The following is a 6820-nucleotide window of genomic DNA, read 5'->3' as shown; positions in this document are numbered from 1 at the left end:
TAAAAAGTCATTCAAGAACATAATGAAAAATTTAATAGGCTGCAAGAATCCATAGAGGGACAGTGATCAGCAATTCAAAAGATGGACAATAAAATTATAGAATTAGACAATGCAATAGAAAGTCAGAGGAGCAGAACTGAGGAAATGGAAGGCAGAATTAGTGAGATTGAAGATAAAACACCTAGCACCAATATATATGAAGAGGAATCAGATAAAAGAATTTTAAAAAATGAAGAAAACCTAAGAATCATGCGGGACTCTATCAGGAGAAAAAAACTATGTGTGATTGCAGTACCAAAACAGGGAGGGATAAAAGAAAATACGGAGAGAATTGTTGAAGATTTGTTGAAAAAAAACTTCCCTGATATTGTGAAAGATGAGAAGATACCTGTCCAAGATGCTCATTGAACCCCACATAAGGTAGATCTCAAAAGAAGGTCACCAAGACATAATCAAAATTGCCAAAACCAAAGGTAAAGAGAGAATTTTAAGAGCAGCTAGGGATAAACAAAAGGTCACCTACAAAGGCGAGTCAATAAGAGTAAGCTCGGACTACTCAGCAGAAACCATGCACGCAAGAAGGCAATGGGATGACTTATATAAACCATTGAAAGAAAAAAATTGCCAGCCAAGAATCATATATCCAGCAATCCTGTCTCACAAATATGAAGGTGAAATTAGGACATTCCCAGATAAACAGAAGTTTAGGCGATTTGTAAAAACCAAACCAAAACTAAAAGAAATACTAAAGGGAGTTCTCTGGTTAGAAAATCAGTAATATCAGAAGGCAACCCAAGACTAGAGTACAGGACAGAGCAACCAGATATCAACCCAGATAGGGAAATCACACACACACACAAAAATGCTCAAAACAGGGAAACAGCAATGTCGTTGTGTAAAAAATGACAGCATTAAAACAATAAGGAGGGACCGAGAAATATAGGCATAGATCTTTCATGTGGAGAGGAAGACAAGGTGATATAAAGAACTAAAAGTTAGGTTTAAATTTAGAAAAATAGGGGTAGATATTAAGGTAACCACAAAGGAGTCTAACAATCCTACACATCAAAATAAAATACAAGAAAAAATAAAGACTCAGCAGAAACAAAATCAACAACAACGAATAAGAGGAAAAGGCAATATATAAAGATGCAATAATCACTGTAAAAAATTAAGTGCGAAAAAGAAACTGTCACCAACACACACAAAAATGACAGCACTAAACTCATACCTATCCATAATTAACTGAACATAAATGGACTAAATGCACCAATAAAGAGGGACAGAGTGGCAGGATGGATAAAAAAACACGATCCATCTATATGTTGCCTACAAGAGACACACCTTAGATTTAAAGACAAAAACAAACTAAAACTCAAAGGATGGAAAAATGTATATCAAGTAAACAACAACCAAAAAAGAGTCAGTGTGGCAATATTAATTTCTGACAAAATAGACTTTAAGGTTAAAACCACCACGAAGGATGAGGAAGGAAACTACATAATGATTAAAGTGTCAATATACCAGGAGGATATAACCATATTAAATATTTACACATCCAATGACAGGGCTTCAAGATACATTAAACAACCTCTAACAGCATTGAAAAGTGAGATAGCTCCACAATAATAGTAGGAGATTTCAACACACCACTTTCGGTGAAGGACAGAACATCCAGAAAGAAGCTAAATAAAGAAAAAGAAGATCTAAATGCCACAAAAACCAGCTTGACTTCATAGACATAAAGAACACTCTACCCAACAGCGGCCAAGTATACTTTCTTTTCCAACGCACATGGGACATTCTGTAGAATAGACCACGTATTAGGTCATAAAGCAAGCCTTATCGGAATCCCAAACATTGAAATATTACAAAGCATATTCTCTGACCATAAAGCCGTAAAAGTAGAAATCAATAACAAAAAGCAGGGAAAAGGAATCAAACGCTTGGAAACTGAACAATACTCTGCTCAAAAATGACTGGGTTATAGAGAACAATAAGTATGGAGTAAAGAAATTCATAGAATCCAATAAGAACGAAAACTCTTCGTATCAGAACCTTTGAGATAAAGCAAATGCAGTGCTTAGAGGTCAATTTATATCAATAGGTGCACAGATCCAAAAAGAAAAAAGGGCCAAAATCAAAGAATCATCCCTACATCTTGAACAAATAGAAAGAGAGCAACAAAAGAAACCCGCAGGCACCAGAAGAAGGCACATCCTAAAAATTAAAGCAGAATTAAATGAAATAGAGAACAGAAAAAAATTGAAAGAGTTACCAGGGCCAAAAGCTGGTTCTTTGAAAAAATTAACAAAATTGATAAACCATTGGCCAAACTGACAAAGAAAAACAGGAGAGGAAGCAAATAACCCAAATGAGAAATGAGATGAGTGATACCGCAACAGACCCAAATGAAATGAAAAGAATCATAACAGAGTTCTATGAAAAGTTGTACTCTAACAAATTTGAAAACCTAGAAGAAATGAATGAATTTCTAGAAACACACTACCTACCTAAACTAACACAAACAGAGCTAGAACAACGAAATAAATCCATAACAAAAGAAGAGATTGAAAAGGTAGTTAAAACGCTCTCAACAACAAAAAGCCCTGGCCAGGACGGCTTCACTACAGAGTTCTACCAAATTTTCAGAGAAGAGTTAAAACCACTACTATTAAAGGTATTTCATAGCATCTGAAAAGGATGGCATACACCCAAATTCATTCTATGAAGCCAGCATATCCCTGATACCAAAACCAGGTAAAGACACCACAAAAAAAGAAAATTACAGACCTATATCCCTCATGAATGTAGATGCAAAAATCCTCAACAAAATTCTAGCCAATAGAATCAAAAAATAATTCACCATGACCAAGTGGGATTCATACCAGGTGTGCAGGGATGGTTCAACATCAGAAAAACAATTAATGCAATCCATCACATAAATGAAACAAAAGACAAGAACCACATGATCTTATCAATTGATGCAGAGAAGGCATTTGACAAAGTCCAACATCCATTCCTGATAAAAACTCTCAGCAAAATAGGAATAGAAGGAAAATTCCTCAACGTAATAAAGGGCATTTATACAAAGCCAACAGTCAATATCATCCTAAATGGAGAGAGTCCGAAAGTGTTCCCCTTAAGAATGGGAACCAGGTAAGGATGCCCTTCATCACCACTCTTATTCAACATTGTGCTGGTGGTCCTAGCCAGAGCAATTAGGCTAGAAAAGAAATAAAGGGCATCTAGATTGGTAAGGAAGAAGTAAAAGTACCTCTATTTGCAGATGACATGATCTTATACACAGAAAACCCCAAGGAATCCTCAAGAAAACTACTGAAACTAATAGAAGAGTTCAGCAGAGTATCAGGATATAAGATAAACATACAAAAATCAGTTGGATTCCTCTACACCAACAAAGAGAACATGGAAGAGGAAGCCACCAGATCAATACCATTTACAGTAGTGTCCAAGAAGATAAAATACTTAGGAATAAGCCTAATCAGAAACATAAACGTCCTATACATAGAAAACTAGAAGACACTACTGCAAGAAATGAAAAGCAACCTACATAAGTGGAAAAACATACTTTGCTCATGGATAGAAAAACATACTTTGCTCATGGATAGGAAGACTCAACGTTGTAAAAATGTCGATTCTACTGAAAGCAATCTATAGATGCAATGCAATTCTGATCCAAATTCCAATGACATTTTTTAATGATATAGAGAAACAAATCACCAACTTCATATGGAAGGGAAAGAGGCCCCAGATAAGTAAAGCATTACTGAAAGAGGAGAACAAAGTGGGAGATCTCACACTACCTGATTTTAGAATCTATTATACCACCATAGTAGTCAAAACAGCCTGGTACTGGTACAACAACAGACACATAGACCAATGGAACAGAATTGAGAATCCAGACATAAATCCATCCACATATGAGCAGCTGGTATTTGACAAAAGCCCAAAGTCAGTTAAACGGGGGAAAAGACAGTCTCTTTAACAAACAGTACTGGTATAACTGAATATCCATCTGCAGAAAAAATGAAACAAGACCCATACCTCTATTTAGGATCAAAGACCTAAATAGAAAATCTAAAAAGATAAAGATCATGGAAGAAAAAATAGAGACAACGCAAGGAACCCTAATACGTGGCATAAACGGTATTCAAAACATTACTAACAATGCACAAACACCAGAAGAGAAAGTAGATAACTGGGAGCTCCTAAAAATGAAACACCTACGCTCATCCAAAGACTTCATGAAAAGAATAAAAAGATTACCTACAGACTGGGAAAAGTTTTTAGCTATGACATTTCTGATCAGGTCTGATCTCTAAAATCTACATGTTACTGCAAAAACTCAACAACAAAAAGACAAATAACCAAATTAAAATATGGGCAAAGGATATGAACAGGCACTTTACTGAAGAAGACATTCAGGTGGCTAACAGGTATATGAGGACATGCTCACAAGAAATGTAAATCAAAACTACAAGGAGATTCCATCTCATTCCACCAAGGGTGGCATTAACTAAAAAAACACAAAATAATAAATGTTGGAGAGGCTGTGGAGTGATTGGAACACTTATACACTGCTGGTGGGAATGTAAAATGGTACAACCAGTTTTGAAATCAATTTTGTGCTTCCTTCAAAAGCTAGAAATAGGACTACTATACGATCCAGCAATCCCACTCCTTGGAATATAACCTAGAGAAATAAGAGCCTTTACGCGAATAGATATATGCACAATTATGTTCATTGCAGCACTGTTTATAATAGCAAAAAGATGGAAGCAACAAAGGTGCCCATCAATGGATGGATAAATAAATTATGGTATATTCACACAGTGGAATACTAAACCCACTCCAAACCAAACCCACTGCCATCAAGTCAATTCCAACTCATAGTGACCCTATAGCGACCCTATAGGACAGAGTAGAACTGCCCGATAGTTTCCAAGGAGCACATGGTAGATTCGAACTGCCGACCTCTTGGCTAGCAGCCATGGCACTTAACCACTATGCCACCAGGGTTTCCAATGGAATACTACACATCGATAAAGAGCAATGATGAATCCGTGAAACATTTCATAATATGGAAGAATCTGGAAGGCATTATGCTGAGAGAAATCAGTCAACTGTAAAAGGACAAATATTGTATGAGACCACTATTATAAGAACTCAAGAAATAGTTTCAACACAGAAAAAAAATATTCCTTGATGGTTATGAGGGTGGGGAGGGAGGGAGGGAGACAGGTATTTACTAATTAGATTGTAGACAAGAAATGTTTTCGGTGAAAGGAAAGACAACATGCAGTAGTGGAGAGGTCAGCACAACTGGACTAAACTAAAAGCAAAGAACTTTCCTGAATGCTTCGAAGGCCAGCGTAGCAGGGGTCGGGGTTTAGGGACCATGGTTTGAGGGCACATCTAGGTCAATTGGCGTAACAAAATCTATTAAGAAAACATTCTGCATCCCACTTTGGAGAGTGGTGTCTGGGATATTAAACAGTAGCAAGTGGCTATCTAAGACGCATCAATTGGTCTCAACCTACCTAGATCAAAGGAGACTGAAGAACGCCAAAGACGCGAGGTAATTAGCCCAAGAGATAGAAAGGGCCACATAATCCCGAGGCTGCGTCAGCCTGAGGCCAGAGGAACTAAATGGTGCCTGCCTACAACTGATGACTGCTCTGACAGGGAACACTACAGAGAATCCCTGAGAGAGCAGGAGAGCAGTGGGATGCAGACCTGAAATTCTCGTAAAAAGACCAGACTTAACGGTCTGACTAAGACTAGAGGGACCCCATTCGTCATGGTCCCCAGACTTCTGTTGGCCCAAGACTGGAAGCATTCCCAAAGCCAACTCTTCAGACAGGGATTGGACTGGGATGTGGTATAGAAAATGATACTGGTGAGGGGTGAGCTTCTTGGCTCAAGTGGACACATAAGACTGTGAGCAGCTCCTGTTTGTAGGGGAGATGAGACGGTAGAGGGGGACAGAAGCTGGCTGGCTGGACACGGGGAATACAGGGTGGAATACAGGGTAGAGACTAACTAGGAGTACGTAGCAAAGTGTATACAAATTTTTGTATGAGAGACTGACTTGATTTGTAAACTTCCACTTAAAGCACAATTAAAAAAAAAAATCCCCACAGAAAAGAAAAAAGATTATAGCTTAGGAAACCCTATTGGGCAGTACTACTTTGTGACATTGGGTCGCTATGAGTTGCAATCGACTTGATGGCACCTAACAACAACAAATGCTCTTCTAAGCCAGTTTCCACTTCTCCATCTGCTTTTTATCTGCACAAATTTGCAAACATTCCTTGTCTGCTATAGTCCCTCTTCAGGTTTCTTTGTGCTTGTGGATTTATACCTTTTAAAAAAATTTCCTTTACTGTCATTTTCAAGGGTTTTCAGAAGAGAGAAGAAATAAAAATATGTCTGCCAGGGCAAAGCAGAATTTTTGGTACTAATTTTTAGGTGTAGCTGTTAAATGATATTTTGGAAATAGTTTCATTTTTAATTTTGAATAAGAAAAAATATTTCAATTTATATAATTTTGAGTCAGCACTTTCACAACTGGAAATTAAATATTTAAAAAATTCAGGTTTAATTCCATTAGTATTTTAGAAATCAGTTTTGTGATTTTATTATAATTCATGTAGAATTACATGAAATCAATCCAAAATAGCTGTCATTTGATTTTTTTATGTTTTGTATGCCATGAAAATTCTGCACAAAATTAGTTTACAAAGGAACCAGCAGGTTTCAGATAACAGAGACATTCTATCCAAAAAAGTTCGTA

The sequence above is a fragment of the Loxodonta africana genome, chromosome 2 (genome assembly GCF_030014295.1).
Source record: "Loxodonta africana isolate mLoxAfr1 chromosome 2, mLoxAfr1.hap2, whole genome shotgun sequence".
NCBI lineage: Eukaryota > Metazoa > Chordata > Mammalia > Proboscidea > Elephantidae > Loxodonta > Loxodonta africana.
This window is presented reverse-complemented; position numbering follows the sequence as displayed.